General features: G+C 50.0%; 1 protein-coding gene across 1 annotated transcript in view; it reads left to right on the forward strand.

Annotated features, from left to right (window-relative positions):
• The first annotated feature begins 899 nt into the window (after positions 1-899).
• CDON (cell adhesion associated, oncogene regulated) overlaps positions 900-19,380 on the forward strand; it is a 56,924-nt gene continuing 38,443 nt past the window's right edge. The window contains exon 1 of the mRNA XM_074851092.1: positions 900-1,064. The gene's annotated coding sequence lies outside the window, so the exon portion shown is untranslated. The remainder of the gene's footprint in view (positions 1,065-19,380) is intronic.

Below are 19,380 nucleotides of genomic sequence, written 5' to 3' on the forward strand. Positions count from 1 at the left end.
GTGCAGAGGCACAGAGGTGCAGGGACACAGGGGTGCAGGGACACACGGTTGCAGGTTCCAGGGACACAGGGGTGCAGGTCACAGGTTGCAGGGTTTGCAGGGTCATGTGGCTGCAGGTGGCAGGGTCACAGGGGTGCAGGGTCACACGGCTGCAGGGACACATGGTTGCAGGGACACAGGGGTGCAGGTTGCAAGTCCCAGGGTTTGCAGGGTCATATGGTTGCAGGTTGCAGGGACACGGGGGTGCAGGGAACACGGTTGCAGGGACACAGGGGTGCAGGGTTTGCAGGGTCACATGGTTGCAGGGACACACAGTTGCAGGGACACAGGGGTGCAGGTCTCAGGTCCCAGGGTTTGCAGGGTCACAGGGGTGCAGGTTGCAGGGACACAGCGGTGCAGGGACACAGGGGTGCGGGGTCACATGGTTGCAGGTTGCAGGGTCACACAGTTGCAGGGACACAGAGGTGCGGGGACACAGGGGTGCGGGGACACAGGGGTGCGGGGACACAGGGGTGCGGGGACACACGGTTGCGGGGTCACACGGTTGCAGGGACACACGGTTGCAGGTCGCAGGGTTTCAGGGCCAGGCGGTTCCGGGGGTGCAGGGGCCGGGTGCCGGCGCCCCCCGTGTGACGCGCGGAGCCCCGCGGCAGCGCGCGCACGTGCAGCTCCCCCCCCCCCCCCCCGCTTTTCCCCTTAAAGGTCCCGCACGCCGGCCCCGCCCGCACGGACCCTCCGGCCGCGCTCCCCGCTCCCCGCCCCGGGCCAGGGCAGGGCGGCCCGGCCCGCGCTCCCCCCCCGCCCGCCGTTGGTACGGTCCGCGGGGCGGGGCGGCCAGGGGAGAGGCGGCGCCGCCGCCGCCTCCTCCGACACGGGGCGCCGGTGGGAGCGGGGCGGGGAGGGGGGGAAGGAGATAAGCGGCGCGGCCGGGCGGCGTTGGATGGAGGCTCCCGTCCGCCGGGTCGCCCGCTCCAGCCTGGAATGTCCTGGGGAGCCGCCGCCGAGCGGGACCGGCACCGGCACCGGGACCAGGGAGGGGGCGCGGCGGCTGCTGCCGCCGAGAGGTAACGCGGGCGCTTCCCGCCGCGCGGGCGCTGTGAGGGGACGGCGCGGAGGCGGGCGGGGCAGGGCAGGGCAGGGGGGGACGCGCAGGTGGCGGCGGCTCGGCGGCCCCTGTCAGCCCCGGCGCCGGCGGGGGGCGGCGGCTGAGGGCGGGAGCGGGGGGGGACGCGCTGAGGCGGCACCTGAGGGGACGGAGCGCGGCGGCGGGCGGGAAGCCGGACCCGCACCCCCCACCCCCGGGGGCCGAGGCGGGACCGGAGGGGCTGCTCGTGCTCCGCTGGAAGCCGGGGCTCCGGCGCAGGGTTTATTCGAACCGTCTGACTTGATTTTTTTTTTTGTGTGTGTGTGTGTGTGTGTCCTCGGTCTGTGAGACTGAGCGGGAGAAAAGGCTAAAACCGAGCCTGTGTGGAGAGCGCTTTGGTGAGTCGGAGAAAAAAAATTCTTCAGAGCGCAGTTTGCCCTGCTCTGCCTCCGGTCTGTTACTGATTTACGGTCTTATTTCACAGTGAAAGTTGCTCTGACTCTGCGAGATTTGTCGTTAAAATGCTGTGCTGTTTGAAGTCGCCGCGGCGATGCGGCGGGGGATGGACTTGGGGTCGCGTCTCGCCTCTGAACCGTCCTAAAATTGATAATCTCAGGGTTTGCTTTTAATCCGTAAAGGTCACTTTCTCCGCGATTAGAGCGGTTGAAAGTCAGCCCCTAAAGCAAGAGGTGGTGTGCGATGCCCGAGGACTCCGGCTGTAAAGCATCGTGACATCTTAACCCTGGTTTTCTTTTCTTTTTTTTTTTTTATTAAGGCGCCTCTATCCCTAAAGCTATCTGCTTCTTGAATTTTAAATCACTTCTGCCTGCTTTGTCTGTCTCTTTGCCAGAAAAAAAAATAATAATTATACAGTTGCTGACTTTCAATGAAAGAACTTTCCAGCCAGCTATTGCATGTTTTCAATATCGATGCTTTTAAACCAAAAGGGAAATGTTTTTCAGACGTGACACACAACTTTCAACTGTTAGGCAGAAAACAGGCGATGTTTATTTTGCCCCTGCCTCGTAACTTTTTAAAGGATTGGCGAATGGGTAAATGTGATGGCTTTATGTAACTTTTTTTTTTTTTTTACTGCTTTCCCCAAATGATTTGCTGCGTCTGTGTGCTCGGAGGTTTCTGAGAAGGAGTAGCCGCGCTGAGCCTGCGGCTGTAAAACTGTCAGCTCTGAAGGGGTGTTTACTCAGTGAGTTGTATCTTTCACACATGCACCAGAAATACAATTTACTAACCCAAACACCAGGGTTGTCACTCCGCAGCCACTGGTCACTGAGGTGACTGGGAGCGCGTAAACTTTTATTCTCCGGGGTTTTGTCGTTCGTGGCCCGGCGTTTTCTTTGAACAAAGCAGGTAATCCTGTTGTGCTGGTGCTTAAAGCCGAGCTCCGTGGAGCCGGTTTGCTTTTCTGCTCGTCTCCCGCAACTCTGGTGTTTTGACAGTTGGTGATTTATGTGACGTACTGCCTGCCTGTAACTTCTTTAAGGAGAAAAAAGTGCTTTTGTAATAGTAGTTGCTGAGGGCAACGGCCCACTCCTTCGTGTTGCTGTATTCCAAAAATTCTCGCCTCGAGTAGCGGTGAACGTTCCGCAGGGTGGTTTCTTAACGCTTTTCTGTTAAACTTGATATTATAAACCCTAATTACAACCAGCATGCTTTTGTTCCACCAAGCTCAAACAGGCGGCGAGCGCAGCTTGTGTGATTCAGATGCGTCGAAACCAAACCCTCCTTTCTTTTTTTTTTATAGCAGTTACAAGCCTCTCTTGTGGGGAAGGCTTGATAACAGAGCACTGCTCCGTTAAAAAGAAGTAAACATTTTCCTTTAATCCCTTCTCCAAAACAAGAGGGAAGCCTCCAACTGGCTCGGTCTACATCCCAGAAAAATCCACGGGCTAGTGAAGCAGCCGTAGAAACCCGTGGCTGTCGCTCAAAACTACGCGGTTACTTAAAGCTCGACTTGGCAGATCAAAATACCGAGACAGGATCTGCTGGGTTACCTGCCTGCTTCATGTTAAAAGGTTTGGGTTTTGCGTTTTTTTTTTTTTTCTCCTCCTCTGAGGGGTAGGAAGTAGGATGGGAACAGCTCTAGTGGTGAGGGATTAGTAATTCACCCGAGGATGAGCGCGGTAGCTTTGTCGCTTGGATTAATGCGATTTACACCCTTAAGCTGCCCCGAGCACTTGTCAACAGCCCTGCCTGTGCGTGCAAGGTGAAGTGCGGGCAGGTGGGCTGCTCCTGCCTTGGCAAGCTCTGATACACCACGGAAAGCAGCTTGGAGTAGGGCTTTTTGCAGTTTTGGTTCTTTTTTCATCCTTTTTGGGGTTTGGTGGGACTCCAGCTCAACCCGGTGCTCTTTGCCTGCCAGACCTTCTGGATGCTGGTGAGCGGGGTTTGGGCCGGGACTCCTGCCTGCTCCCTCTGCTGGCTTGCTGGGATGCACTGGGACTAAACTTTGTGTTTCTTACCCCAAGACTGAGGGGGGAAAAAACCACGTAAGGAGAGGCCTGACTCTGCCACGGGGGCAGATCCCACCAGCGCTTTCATTATCTCAAGGTGTGCTGTAAGCCCGTAAACTGAGGCTCCTGCTTTCTTTGGCTCACTGGCGTGCCAGAGGAATAAGGCAGCTGTGCTCCAACTTCAGGTGATGTCAGTTGAGGATTTTAACTGTCAGAGCTTAAAAATACACTGACTTGTTTAAAGACTGCTTCTGCAGATGGTGGAAATTGTGAAGCAAAGCAATTGATTCGCTCGCGTGAGCGCCCAGCCGTACCGGTGTTCGTCATCTCATAAATCCTCCTCTGCGTATCCCCCGATCAGACCTGCTTTGCCGAACGAAGTCCCTGGTTGTACCAAGACCCCTGAAATTAATTTGGTGGCTGCTTGCGATAAGACCGTTCAGTGCAAGACCAGCAAAACTTCAGCTGCGGCGCTGAAAAGCCAAACTGGGAAGCGTGTGTGGGTTAAATAATTTTGGGGAATAAAGGTGTTTTCTGACGCGGTGCCTGATGCAGACGTGCGTGTGGCCAGTCGCACGGCACAGTCGAGCCACTGCTCCTCTTCACGTGGTCACTGTTGATGTGACTGATGGCGTGAAGGACCAACTGCTTTGATTTCACCTTCCCTAGGAAGTTGATTGTGGGGCTGGGGAACACAAACACGGGCAAAATGACACAAAAATGCGTTTTGTTTCATGGAGTTCATGTTTTTTGGCTCAGATCCCACGACTGCCCTTAAGGCTGGGTGACAGCTGCAAATTTGGTTGCTGGTGAACTTGGTGCCAGTGAGGCTTTGAAACCTTTGGTTTAGTCCCAGAAGCCCTGAGTCTGAGCAAGTCTTCACCCACAAATCTGTTGAGATCTGGTACTCCAGATAACATTTTACACGGAATCGCTTTAATCGGCGCGCTGCACGCAGCTCAGAAACCTGCTTAACGTCTTTTGTTAGGCAACATCTAATTTGTATGAATTTATTGATACTGTAAACTTGACCTTTATATGTAGAGTCAGTTTTTTGTCTACTGCTTTGCTTACACTCTGTTGACTAGCGAGTGGTTCCCTTCAGCTGAGTCACGCTGCTTTCCTACCTGCTGCAGTGTTTTTCTATCAGTTTTCTGGTTTTCCTCAGTGTTGCAGTGGGCCAGGGAGCTTCTGAGCTGATCCCTGCCTGCAGCTGGGGTGAGACTATTCCAAAATACTGGCTTACGGAGCTTAAAATCTTGTAGCAAGCAGAATTGGTCAAACTTCCTCTTCAAGTGGGGATTTCCAGCTTGTCTTGCAATCCTGACTCTTAAGGCTTGTACATGGGGACCAAACTGTGTTCTCTGTGCACTTTTTTTTTTGCTATTTTGATCTAGTTTAACAGGTGAGCTGGTGCTTGGTCTGCTCTCCAGGCATATTCCCTTTCCCACTAGCATAATGCTCTCCTGAAAACCTCCCCGAGCAAGCCCTGGTGTTGCACGGCCCATTCTCCCCCAGTGTTCGCTCTGGGATAGTGTTTGTCCTTGGCAAATTCAGCAAAAAAACCTCTTTGCCGCGTTACTTGAGGTAACGAGAGGTCTCCAGCTACCCAGGAATTGTTAGAATAGATAGTTTCCTCTGCGTGTGTGTGTGTATATATTTTATTTTTTTTCCAGTTCAGTGTTCTTCCAGCCATTTCCTTGGTAGATGGCTCAGTACAACTTCCAGGACTGAGCGTATCGTAGTTTTCCACTAAGTTTCCCCAGCTCGCTTCTCCCTTTCCGGTGCAGATGATGATTCTCCAGTGACAGTTATCACTTCAGGGTAAAGTGCTGGTTCAGCCTTACTAGGGATTGAGACTTGTGCATCCAGACCACCTGTCTTTTCCATTAAGCCCCTGCTTGCTCTTTCTATGCGAGAAATATCTTCTGTCTTTCAACAGGAGGGAAAATAATCATGCAAGGTGGGTTGTTTTCCCATTTCCCATACCTATGAGATGTCTCAGAGCTCTTCTAGCCAGGTGGGACTTTATTATTTTTTTTTTCTTCTTTTCCCCCCTCCCCGGCTCCTTGGGCGCAGTTTCACATTACAGCTCAGTTGGAGGACTCGCTGCTGCAGGAGGTGGCAGGTATGTTCCTGCCTCTTCCCTGCTGTGGGAATCCAGTGGTGAAGCTGCCGCGGGGGGAGTGACTCCAGCTAACCCTTCAAAAAAAAAAAACCAGCCCTAAACTTTCCGCTGGATCTTGCCCCGCAGTTATAGAGTTGCTAAATCTTCCACCCCGATGACTGGGGAGGCCTCTGGGGGCTGGAGGGGTGTGTTGGGGGGGGGAATGGCCCCTTTTTGGCAGCAGCTGGCTTTTAAATTGGCTTAGCTGTCTCATAAAACTGCGCTCTCGATGCTGCAGCTGGGCCAAGAGCCGGTTGCCTTGCGGGGTGGGGGGGTCTTGCTGTTTCCTCCTCCATCTCCTGCTCCCTGCCACTCACCAGAAATGCCCGATTAAACCAGTTCAGCTCACTAAAACGGCAGGGGGAAGAAAAAAAAAAATAATCCCCCTAAACCCAGAGCAAGATAAGCTCGGTTGAAATATTTTCTTCCAGTTTGGCAGCTGGGGGCAGCGCCAGAAGCAGTGGGAGGGTGGGGGGACGGAGACCATCCCTTTTGGCAGCGGCTGGCTTTGGGCTCGGCTTAGCTGTAAGGTGAAACCGCACCCTCGGCCTCACCTGTCTGTCTGATCATGCCTTTGATTTATACCCTGGCTTTTGCTGTTTAGTTTTCCCCGCAGACTTCAACCATTGTATCTGATAATGAACCAAGCGGTTGAGCCTTATTTGTTTAATTCAAAGACAAGTTTAATATTTCCTACCTCGCAGACGTACAAAGTCTGCCTGCCTCGCAGACCTCGGTTTTCCTTGCAGCGAACCCATAAAACACCAAAGTACGCCAGAGGAGGGAAAGTGCTCCTGCTGTGAGCAGCCCCTTGTTGAAAAACTCTGTGGAGGGGCTGGGCACCGCTGGCTTACATTTTTGGGGTGTTTTGGGGGTGTTTTGGCTTTGCAAAGGCAGCGGTGGGCTGTGTGGTGCTGGCTCGCTCCACCTCACCTCCATTGTGCTGGGCTGCCAGCTCTGGTCAGAGGTGGGCTGTGGGGGTCTTCTCTGCCCCCCTTTAATCTCAGGTGAAGGGAAGAGGGTTTGCGAATGCCTCTAATTGCCCTGTGTCCTCTGCTGAAGCACTGGAGGTCGATCGGGCGCTGGAGGTGTCCTTCCTCTTGGCGAGTTGTTGTATTTTGTGTAGACGCCCCGTGTCCAGCCTGCTCTAGCTGGAGATTCCCTTGTTCGTGGTACTGGGGGTTTTCATTTCCCAGTCCTCACTGAGTGAAACAAACTGTTTATCTGGCTAAAGGGCCTCACTCTAAAGAATCTTTAAAGAAATCATGTTGTTTTTACACCCCAGTTCAGGAGGTGACCCCCCGGTGACTGTTCCTCTTGGGAGGACGAGTCCCACCTGGGAGCTGCAGCGAGGGAAGAGGACAGTTAACGTGGCCCCTTCTGAAACAAACTGAAGATGAATCTTCTGGGCTGAAATCCCCTACTTGCTTCCAGACTGATCCAAGCTAGGTTTTCCCAAGTAAGGTTACTGTTATCAGGTGATTTATTTTTTTTTTTTTTTTTTTTTGGTTTTTAATTTTCTTTTTTTGCTTCTTGTTTGTTAAGAGTTGATAGCTCGGCCCAAATAAGGGTATGAGAGAGGCTGGTGATTTTCAGGAGGATCCACAGACAGTCAGTGCATGACTTGTTGCCTTTATCTCTGAGATCAGGAGATTCCTTTGCAGTGATGGATTAATCCACTCTTGAGTGAATAATATAACCGAGAACAAGTAGGAGCCAGCGCTCCAAACAGATGATTTGTTTAATACGTGTATGCCTCTCCTCCCCACCTCCCCCTCTGAAAAGCTTCTTTCTTCACCGTTTCATTCCGCCTGCCTCCTGAAATCTCCCAACAACCTGCGTGTGCGCCGGCCCCCGTACCGAGGGAGGGATGAGGCTGGGGCTGTGCCAAAGGCCTCTGGTCCCAGGTGGATGGGGAGATAAACCCCAGCTCTGCCAAGCTGGGGGGAGGCTCGGGTTGGAGAGGGTGCCTGCGGGCTGCTCTGGCCATGATGTCACCTGTCTGCTCAGGCCATGACATCGTCACCCGTCGGCGTGTACTCCTTACCCCAGTTAGAAGCGATGCTGGTGCTGGCATCTGCCGGGGGGGTGAGCTTGCAGCTTTTGGTGGCAGTGAGCGTCCCCCAACACAAGGCAGCTCTGGGTCCAGGAAAAAAGTTATATATAGGAGCTTGAAAATTGGGGATGGGGGAATGAACTTCTTGGGGATAAGGAGATGGCAATGGGTGGCTTAGAAGTAGAAATGTAATCTTGAAGATGGTTTTTTTTGGTTGTGCCTGCCCACCCAGCTGATAGCTCATCTGCAGATCCACAGCCTTTTGAGCCGGTCGGGGTTGCTCTGGAGCCACACACCAAAGATCATCTCCCAGCGACACGTCCCCGTTATCACCCACGGTCGGATAGGAGGCTGGGAAGGGAGCTGCGCAACTTGGCGATGGAATTCACGTAGCGAAATCTGTTATCATCCCTGTGGATATACTGGGATAACACTTTGGCAGCTCGTAACCTGTGTCTTATCGCTTTAACACCTTCCAACACGTGAGTACTGTTGATAGGCTCAAAGAGGAGGTGAGGTGCAATGGTTATAGGTGTCTGCGTGGGTCCTCCCCTCTGCTCGGGACCCCCAAATCTGTTGTAGATTTACTCGCTCGCTGGCAAAAGCTCTGATAGGTCAAGTTGGTGAAACTCCTCAGCTTTGGCTTTCCTGAGTTTTGAGGGCTGGTGTTCTTGCACTGATCCGATCCCCGTGGGGTGTGGGATCGGAAGCGCTAGTGACAGCTTTCAGCTGTATTTTGGACAATTTCTGTGCTGTGTGGGGCAGAGATAAGATCTTAAAACCGGCATTTCCCCCTTTGGATAATGAGTTTTGCTGGTGTTGGCTGTACGTAACTTCTGGTAGCTGAAGAGTTTTGCTGTGTAATGTTCCAACTCCATGTAGATTAAATGTATTGCGGCGTTAAGCTAAACAATAGCATGTGGTTTTCCTTTATTTCCCCCCTCCCCTTCCCCGTGATGAGAGCTCACAAAAGTTTTGGAATTACGGCTACGTGTGCGTATGCTCAAGCGTAGGCTCAGATTTTCATAAACCTTGCTGAGGGCTGTTACTTCTGAGGAACTATTTCACATTTGCAATAGCTTCAGGAAATCTCTTTGTTTCTGAAGAGCCTTTTCCGAAGGTGCCTTTTGGTGTAGCACTTGGATACTTGTTGCCTAAATCCTTTGCAGTGACAGTGTATCGCAGCTTGATGGAGGTTTGAGGCTTCTCTAATAAAATGAAAGCTAAGGAGGAAAACCCTGAGGGGTTTTTGGAACAGAAGATGTTTTCTGTTCCTGCCACTAATCTTTGTTGCAGAATGAAATAGGAATGTATACTTTAAATCTTTGTCAGGGTGTAGAAGGAAGCTGGCAACGGATGTAATCAAAAATGTTATTATCAAAACTCTCTAAATATGTTGAAATTTCAAGCTTAATGATATCATTTTCAATTCAGCTATTCGGACAGAGGCATTATTTGGGTGCAAATTGCACTTTCAAATTGCTGCACGAGTCGGGATCAGCCGGAGATGAGTCTAGGAGCGGATCATAGATGGTGGATACTGGCTTAAGTCTCTTGGGCTCTGAATCGCCGTAGGAACAGCTTTCTGGTGAACTGGGTGGCGGCATGAAATCGAGGCGCAGTTTTCTCAATTATGGGCTTTTGAGCTGAGCACTTAACGTTTTTCCAAGCTAGTGTGTTTGGCGTTGCTCGTGTGTCACCCACACACACGGCGGGTATGTCTATTCAGAGTTTGTCTGAAACAACTCTTACTGATTGCAGTGAAACGTAACGAAGCAACACCAGACCCTACGCCTGGTAGCAAAGACCTTAATCCGCCTACCTGGTACGACAGGAGACGTTCAGTTTTCCAGCCTTAATCTTGTAGGTTGGAATAAGGGAACTGCAAGTAACCCTCACCCTTCCAACCCTTCTTCCTCGAGTGGTGAGGCTGCAGGTTGAGGATGTAAAAGAAGCTGAAGTCCTCCTCAAGCCAAAGGTGTGAAGCTGTTTATTTTCACCCTGGAAATGTATATATTGCAGGAGGCAGATGCTAGCCTGCTTAACCTAAGCGTTCACTACTTATCTGGGGTCTGGCAATTGTACGAGTGTTGTCCCTTCTAATCCCCCAATATTAAAAAGTCCAGGCACCTTTCTCTGGCGAAGTCTGAGATTGCTTTTAAAAAAAACACACGGAGAGAAGCCAACAAAAAAAAAGAAATATTCGCTTTCTTTGCCAAGTTTAAATGAAGACTAATGCCATGGTGCTGCTTAATCTTGTTTTTCTTGCTATCTGATGGATGCTAACGTGGGATGGATGCAGTCCCGGCAGCCGGTTATCTTCGCAGGGCCCCTCTGTGTTGCTGAGCTCGGCATTAAAGTCTTGTGGGGGAGCTGACGTGCTACGAGGAGTCTCGAACCTTCTTCCTGCCTTGCGAAGCCGCGGCAGCAGTGTCCCTCCTTCCTTTGGGAAGGTGTCTCCCGGAATCCCCGGTCTGCCGTCGAACGTCTGAACAGAAATCCTGTTCGGCGAAGCAGGATGTGTCTGTGCGAGTGGAAACAGGGCGCAGTCAGGTTACCCTGGTGGAAAATTCTCCCTGGTACCCGTGATGAAACTTAACTACTTTCCTATCAGTCGCTCGTGTTTGAACCGGTTCTGCTGCCGTTACCCTGACTCACGGGAGGAGACTGAGGGCTCTGACTCAGGAACTCTTTGAGGTGGTGCCCCCGACTGCCCCGTCTGTTCTGGGCTGGGGTCCCAGCCTCTCGCAGGGCTGAGCCGATGGCGCGGCATCGCCTCGGAGCTCGGCCGCAGCAGGTGAAGCGGCAGAGCTGGAGAAGCCGAACCCTCGGGCTACGCTTTCGTGATCGTTGCTGCCTCCTTCCCTTGGATCGACGCTCTCCTTTGGCTCCACTGGTGCTCGGTTGTGCAACGCTGCTGAGCAAACCCAACCCAAAGTCCCCCTCTCCTTCCCCCGTGTTCCGCTACCCCGCGCCTCGTGTGGGAGCCAGGTCAGTTTGTTGTAGCAAACCTCCCCTGACCAACATGATTTTCTCCTTTTTATTTTCCTGTGTAGCTGTCACATTGAGACAGCTTTTATCTGGGCCTGAGGCGAATGGGATTGTTTTGCTGGATGAACGCGTCAGGATTCCTTCCCTCTAGGTTAAAAAGCGTGGTTTTACCCCAGAGTTCGGACTTCAATTTTGAAACCAGGTTTGATCTCTTGAGCGTGGGGGGAGGGAGGGGAGGAGAGCAGTAAAACCGAATTACCCCGTTAGCTTACTGTAACGCCGAAGGACGAATTGTTCGAAGGCTTGTTTTAATCAGGGGAAGAAAGGACGGGCTCTCTCCTGCTCTCTCCCTCAGCTGTCGCTGGTTAGCCGCTTTGCTTTTTAATAAGCGTTGTGCTCCTGCCTGTCTTGCCCCGGAGGCCGGGTTCAGCAGCGGCGCGCGTTGGCATCGCACGTGACGGCGCGTGCACTACTGGAAAAGGAGGGGAAGCAGCAATTGCAAGTGGAGGACAGCGCTTTTGTTTAGGAAACCGAGTCAAAACGGATCGGTTGCTCTGGTTTGTGCATGATTTCAGCCATCCGCAGGCACGGTGTATTCTGAAGGGTGACTAACGACTGTGCTGTAACACACAGGCTTTGCTCTCGGTTCCAGCGCGCCTCCCATATCCTGCAGCCATGAGTTCACAGGCTCCTAATTGCCTATGATGTAAGACAGCAGTAGATGGGGTTGCTATAAATTCTGGCTGCAGGTGTGGATTTAATAGTTGTGCTTCCCTTTAAGGGCTCACGGATAGCATGGATCCCTGCAAGTTGCAACAGACTGAGTTGGACTCGGGGTAAGGCAGCTAAAAGAACCCATTTTCTTGCGTTTTTTAGAGCTGTTGCTTGCTGGAGGCGACCGATGAACGAGGTGTCGGTGTTCATCTGGAATCGCCTCGGAAATGAGCTTGCTGTCCTCTGACAGCTCGGCCGTGGTTGCTCTTCTTTTCCTGAACCTTCTCTCACATCAAAACCTGTCAGGTGTGAGGGCGCTGCTGGACACGGACCTTTGGGCAACATGTGTGGACACAGACTCCTCTGTCTGAGAGTCTGGCAGGTTTTTTCTGATGACCAGAGCAAGCCTGTGGTTCTAGGCCTTTTTTAAATCGAGCTTGATTCCAGTTATAGGAACTGTAGAGAGGTTATAAACACGGGGGATTGTCCTTGATGCGCAAAATCCAGACTTTTTGGAGGGGAAAAGACACAGCCTGAGGCAGTACTGGAGCTTGCTGTGGCATGTGCAGGTGTAACTCGGATAATTAGGACAGCGAGTGCCCTAGCTCACTTGAGAAAATGGGCACGTCTCACTTGGAGTTGGGTTTTGTATGTTTTTTTTTCTTAATTTTTGCCTACATTCTTGCAGTTCAGCGTTTATTAAAGATACTGGGCTGGTGCTTTGGAAGCTGATCTGAGGCCTCGCGCTGTTAGAGCACGAAGTTCCCTTTTGTGGACGTCCATTCCTATCCCCTCCTTCGGGCTTAGCACTCCAAGAGCTGAAACTGCTCCCTCATCCAGGTGAAAACTAAACCTCATTTTATTTTGGCTGGGTTTTCAGCTGGATCTGCCAGCAGATCTGACTCACTCGGTGGCCGCACGATGGTTGGTGCAGATAGGAGAATGCAAGCCAGGTCCTGAAGGAAGGTGTTACTGCCCTCCTCGGCAGCAGCCTGTCTTTAAATTGGCTTAAACTGGTTGCGAAATCTCATTCTTGGTGAAAATCACTTGGTTGAAAAAGTAAAACAAACGCTTTGCTTGAGGATCGGGGCAGCCCTGCAGGAAGGGGCGGAGAGGGGGGTGTTTGCAGAAGGACCCTTGGAGACGTGGTGGACGGTGAGCAGAGCTGGCCTTGGTCGTACGGCGGTGCGACAGGATCGGGACAGGGGAGAAAATGGGACCGTGAGGCAAAGTAGTGCCCAACCAGGAGAGAATGATGGTGGTGAGGTCTGGGGGGGCCCTGAGGAGCAAAGGGTGAGAATTTTGTATGTATTTGGTCTGCTCTGATAGAACTGTTAGACTAATGATACCTTCAGATCCCTTGGGGTCTAAAAGCCCTTATTTAGGCATTTAAGGATAATTGCAGCCCAGCAGAACTGTATATTAGGCTAATGCTCTATTCTCTTTCTTCCCCCGAGGCTAGAAGAGTCAGAAACCATACCCACTTCATTAGTGTGGCAGCAGGGGGACTGCCTCAGCTTTTTTTCTGAAGTTAATAATAAAATTAACCTAATTGTTATGCCTGTTTGTGGGTAGGAAAGTGTGGCTTCTGTGATTTTTTTTTTTTTTTAATTTATTTTTTTTCCCCTGATGTGACCGGTGCTGATACAACAGGGTGGGAATCCCAGGTCTCCCCGATCAGAGCACGTACGAGGGTTGATAGCAGGCCAGTGACTCAGGAGTGTTTTCAGCTGCGTGCTGCAGAGGCACAGTACACAAACTGTTAAATTTTCTTCCCTCGGCTCACAAATCCATTTCTTCAGTCAATGCCAAAGCATGCGTTCTTCTATCAAGACCATATGTACGCCAAAACTGAGGTTTTAAAGTCAAGGTGTTTTTGAAATATTGGAGTGCAAATTAAGTATCTGAGTAATCTTAACTGTCTTCTAAAAAAAAAATCTCTATCAGCCTCACATATAACTCAAAGGATTAATGGAAAGTTAAACTTTGATCAGAGTCCAACAGCTGATACCAACCATGAGCCTTTCCAGGCCTGAAAGCAAAATAGAAAAAAAAAAAATTCCAATGAACAACTCAGCAAAAGATCTGCTCCTCCATCTTTGAGGCAGGCCAACAGTTTGGTCATGTTTTTAGGCTAATACTTCTATTTTCCTCAGTTGCTTAATGTCATCTTGTGTCACCTTTGTCCTGTAACGCTGGACCTTACCTGTAACAGGGTTTGAGTAAATAGCTGACATTATTTAGGATGTTTTATAGCTTTGGAAAAGACACATAGGCCTTGTTATTAAGGAAGGCCATCAGGGCTTCACGTCCCCTGTCCTTGTGGGAGCTCAGTCACCGTCTCGTTTGCTCAGTGCTGTTTGTTTTTCCTGCCGTCTGCCACCCTGCGCAAATTTTCAGTCTCTATTTTGACAGCAATAATGTGCCATTCCATTTGATACAAGGTATTTTATCGCCCCCATATTGCTCTTGGGATTCATCACCGATTCATGGGGGGGTGGAGCAAGCCTGAAGCTTCGTGCGCCCTCATGCAAGGCTGCTTATAAAAATGCATGTTATGAAAAAGAGTCGAAATACCAAAGGACTCACGAAGTGGGAATAGGTGTAGGGAGCGCTTGGGTGCTGGCTGAGCACTGATTGATTTGGAAGCTAGGCATGGGTGGGGGCAGACATTTGGAGGCGTTAATGACATGCAAGGCGAGGACTGCAAACCTTGCGCAACTCCAATTTTTCTCCCTTAAGTTGTTACGATAAGGATCTAGAAAGTATACTTTCATTTGTTTAAAACATAATAAATAAATACGAACGTAACATCAAAGGATGCTTTTTCTTGTAATTTTTAAATGCCTTTTCATTTGGTTTGTTTCTGTAGGTGCCTCTGAGTGTGTTTCATTGCATTCTGACCTGTTTATATCTTTCACACTTGGTTTATAGGGTCACTGTCAGCAAACTGGTTTTGTGGGGTTTTCCCTGTCAGAGTTTTTAGGATAGAGAAAATACCAGGCTTTTCACCAGTTTGTTTTCTAAAAGCACCCACGAAACCCCTTTGAAGTACATAACTTTATTACTTACGCTCCTGAAATCCTGTCTTTTGCGATGCCATAATTCTAATACAAATGCCTAATTACGGTATTATTTTTTTAAAAAAACCCCCTACTTATGTAAATGCCTGGCTCCTTATCTCCATTGCTCGGCTTCCTGTAATTTAGTAACACAGAAACTGCAGTTTCAGTGCTCGAGGTGGAGAAGAGAGTAAAACAGGAGCACTTGAAATTTTTTTTTTTACCCAAGCTGTGATTACAGCATGACTTTTTTTTTTCCCTCAGTGCTCGAGCCCTCTCTTCGGAGCGTAATTAGGAACACATTGATTCTTATTGCAGCTGGCAGCTGCTCGCTATTGCCTTTTTCAGCTTATGACCCCCATAGTCCCGCTGACCTTTCCTGGGGTTAGTCGTAGGCCCTTTTCATTGTGATGGGCTAGAAGTGGCTCATGTGGAGTTGATTATTTCCTTGCTTGTCTGGCCTTTTTGGTGCCATAACTCCAAGTCACTTCCATTTTCTTCCCCTGCTTTTGGCTGACCACAGTGAAAGGAAATGCTTTTGCTGGCGACAGGATCGGTTTGCACGCTTGACTGACTCGATTGAGACCCTGAAAAGGGGGGAGGGGGAGGGTAATGAACACTGTAGGTGCTGCATTTGCTTTTTAAAGGTTGATGTTAATGATTGAGTGGTCATTAAGCATTCATAAAAATGAGGCTTCGGCAGGCCTTTTAGCAACCTCAAACCTGCACGTTGGCATTAAAAAAAATCCATCCGCCGCATCCTTCACGTACGGCGGCCGTGTCGGTGGGCCAGCGCGCCGCTGCGCATCGCTCGCGACTACTTCGAGGCTTTCCCGGCTACCAGAAGACTCGGGACTAAACCGGGGAGGTTTGTCCGTAAAGGCGACGGGCAGACTCGGTTGCTGCCGGGCTGCTCACCCGCTCCTCCCCAGCACAAAAAGCTAATGAAGTCTATATGCCAGCTGTTACACTCATTTTGCCAGACCCCAGGAGGACAGCATGAAGACAGTCCGTGATCAAAGGCTTTGGAGATCACTGAGGAGCCGAGCTGCAGGAATGTCTGATTGCTTTCTCTTGGAATGCCACAGGCTTCAATACCTTTTTTTTTTTTAAGGTGTCTTGGTGTGAGATTTAATGATCTAACTGGGCTCGCTCGCACTAAAGGCACAGTGTTTTAGTTAATTCGGGGGGTTTTGTTTGCTCTAAATTTAGGTGCTTTGAAAAGCTACGATTTTTGCACTGATGGAAACAGTCTTGGGGAGCAAGTTTAAATGAATTTTTTCTCACTAGTTCTGTAATAAACCAACCTAGGGGGAAAAAAAAAAAACAACTTGCCATGCTTTAGGTGTTAAATCACATATAGTATTATAAGGTGAGGTTGGATTAATGTGACTTTGAGTTGCTGCTGTTTAGGAAAAATACAAAATCTTTAGTATCCAGAGCTGTTTTACTCCAAGTGAAAACTGTTGTCACGTCTGCAGTGCTGCCCTGAAGCAGCAGCTCTCTGTCATTTTTTCCTAGGGCTTCTTAGCGAGGGCCGTCAGCTCCTGGAGGTGGAGTGGGCAACCTGAATAACTCCCTCTGTTCCCAAGCGTGCCGTTTCCTTCCTCCTCCTCCTCCTTCCCCACTTTGCTCTGGCGTTTATAGGACCCGGTGCGTTTGGCTAGCGAAGAAACCCTTTCCTCCTTTAGCCTTGGCATGCTGAATGGGCTCGCTGAAGGTTGGATGAGTTTTGGAGGGGAGCGATGGAGCAGGAGTAGGGTTGCTGTTAGATCGGGGCGAGGCGGTGGCTAAATGCCTCTGGTGTTGGCTGGCTTTTGGGAAGGGAGGTCCTGGTGGTATCCAGCTGGTCTGAGATGGCAGGAAGGTGATTCAGGGAGCTAAACCAGAGGCAGCAAAAACTATCAGAAAAGGAGGAAAAAAAAAAAATGGGTATGAGATAATGCTCTTTTTAGTAGTGACTCTGCCCTCAGCTGCAAGGGTGGAGATGAGAAGTTCATGGTCCAGTGAATAAGCAGGGCAGGTTCTCAGCCCTGTTTTGAAGGACACGGGATCCTCTGAGGCTGGGCACGCATGGCAAACAGCATTTTGTCATCTTTTAGAGCGTAAAACCTTTTTGGGGGGCAAGTGTGGGTAGGAGTGAGTTCATTTGGAGGTGATTGGTTAAGTTAGTTACACTGAAGGGACCAGACACGTGGAGCCTTACACTGAAGACCGCTGGTTTCTGGAGAAACAGCGACAAGCGTGAAGCTTTGGGAAGAGGGGAGAGGGTCTCTGCCGGGGCTGTGCCCTCTCGCCATGAGGAGTGTGTCTGGGTCGGAGGTGAGAAGCTTGCCTGGCCGGGCTGGGGCCTGTGTCTTCCCATCTCAGCCCAGTAGGATGTCTCGGTATGTCCCACATGCCGAGGGCTGCTCCCTGGCGCGGGATGGCCGGTGTCCATCCTGGTGAGATCTTCAGGCCTCCACAGCCGGGTGATGGTGTGCAGGCTGCCCTGCAGAACCTAGCCAGCACATTCTGGGGCTGTGGTGACAGCCTGGCTGTGGTGACAGCCCTGCTCCTGCGCTGGGAAACTTCTCTGGTGCTCCTAAAGGCATTAATTAATAAGTACCCTTCCCCTCTGTTTGGAGTTGGCTCTAGTGATTTATTTTACTTGCCTGTAGATGGCATCCGGAAGGTCGCAAGGCTGAAATTGTGAGCTGTTAGGGGAGGGGTCCCTTTTAAAAAGGGTCTGCAACAAATGAGACGCACAACCAGAATTATTTTGTCTTCAGACGTGCTCCATCTTATCTCCAGAAGTACCGGGTACCCATTTCTGGATGCCCCTGCATGCACAGTGCGTTTCCGGGGGATGAGCGTCCGTTGGAATGGTCGGGACGACTCCTCGTGGCACAAGTCCGTTATCTTCCTCGTTTCCCTTGGTCCGTGAGCAACAAGTTACTTTTGAGCTGACAAGGAGGTTGAGTGCTGGGTGAAAATAATTGGAAGATGACTTTAGATGCAGATGTCTTGGCTTTCTGGTATGTTGTGGCTTTCTGGTATGTGGCACCGTGGTCTGGAGAAATTACCAGTGGAAGTGGAAAGGATGTTTTCCTTGATCCATGAAAACCATGTCCACCTCTATTCAACCTTGGATATTATTCTTAATTTATATGAATAACTCTTGTCACTACCGTTTTATTTTAAGAGGCTTGGAAATAGCCCATTTTCTTAGTGGCACCTCTTAGTTCAAAATAAGGTTGACTGTTTGATCTGCTGATGGAGATTCATTCTCTCGAGGGAGGAGTAGTGAAGAGCGTGCAGAGGTGTTCCTGGGTGAGCTCATCTTGGAGGCTGAGACACTTAAATGGAGCCACCTCTAACCAAAGGCTTTCTGTTCCCAGTAGGTCCCCAGTGACTGGTCCTTGCTGTCAAAATGGGAGTTTGTTGAAATGATGGCGAAGGGGAAGAGTCCTATTTGTCTAACCCTAAGGCCTTTTAACACTTGGATATGTATTAATGCAATATTGAAGAGGCAAAGTTTCTCTGCTGGGTTTCTGAAGACCCCAAAACTACGAGCTGTGGTCTTGCCCTGTTCTCTGTACCTAGCAAGAGGCTTCTGTAGTGACACCATCTACAGAAGAAACAGAAAGAAGCGAATATTTTTGGGTCGTGTGTTGGATCTCCTCTTCCCCCTGTGTTCCCATACCTACCGGCAAATAAGAGGTTTCTGCAGTCCCTTCAAAAGTAGGTGTTAGAGAAACTTTCCTTGGATGCCCGAGTGTTGTTGCTGAACAACGCTACTTCAATTCAAGTGAACATTTTTCTTTTTTTCATCCAGTCAAAGAACTTTGGTCTTTGCGGCTTGCTTTGTGTACTCTCTGCTTTACAGTTGATTTTACCACTCCACAAGCCTGCGAAAGCCAAACTGGTAGGTCAAAAGAGGAGTAGCTGTTGACACTGGCAGCTAGGAACATGTAAAGAGAAAGATAAACAGAGGGAAATCAGAGACTGGATAAAGTAGATCTCCAAAGATAAAGTTTAGTTAAAGATAATGAGCTGGCCTTGTTTAAAAAGACAGCTGCAAAATAACCCAGTAGCTCCATGTGCTGGGGTTAAAGTTGACCTAGAATATACGTTTCATTGCTTTTCATAAATAAATAGTCGAGGGAAGATTTGGCAAAAAGCAACATTGCCCCCCGCCCCTCTTCAGCAAAGTGTTTGATGTTAACAAGTTCTCTGGGTGTTTACTTTGTCCTCTGCGCTCGCTGGTGGAGCAGCTCTCCTGCCCTTGAACCGAGTGAGAATTCAAATAAACCCAAACGCCTTCTGCGCGGCCGGTCTCTTCTGCCATCTGCCTCTTACCAAAACAGCCCCGGCTGTCGTTGGGAACCAGCCTGGTCTGCAGGATTACCGGGTCTTCCCAACAGCTGAAATAAATTTGCCGGATCAGATAAAACTGCCCAGGATGGGAGCGGGATGTGACAGCGCTTCTTTCAAGCTGTCATTCTAAGCCTGGAGTCCAATTTGCAGGGAGAAGTAGCAGTAAGCAAATAGCTCTATAAAATCTAGAGTGATTCTTATTATTATTGGAGCCTTTTCCTGATGCTTGCTTTGTGTATATATTTTACAGTGATGTTCCGATGATAAAATACTGTTATTTTTACATAAACCATGGGAATAATTTTGCTGTTGATATCTGGATCCGACTTCTTGGAAAGCAAATGTCTCCGAGTGCTCAATAAACTGGGACTTCTTTCTGTCAAGCATATGTATTGTTGCACTTGTTTCCGTGCGCTGCCCTGCCAGTAAAACCCCTAGTTATTGTATGTGTGTTCGATGCGTGTTTATATACACGT

This window comes from Strix uralensis, chromosome 26 (assembly GCF_047716275.1).
Source record: "Strix uralensis isolate ZFMK-TIS-50842 chromosome 26, bStrUra1, whole genome shotgun sequence".
Classification (NCBI taxonomy): domain Eukaryota; kingdom Metazoa; phylum Chordata; class Aves; order Strigiformes; family Strigidae; genus Strix; species Strix uralensis.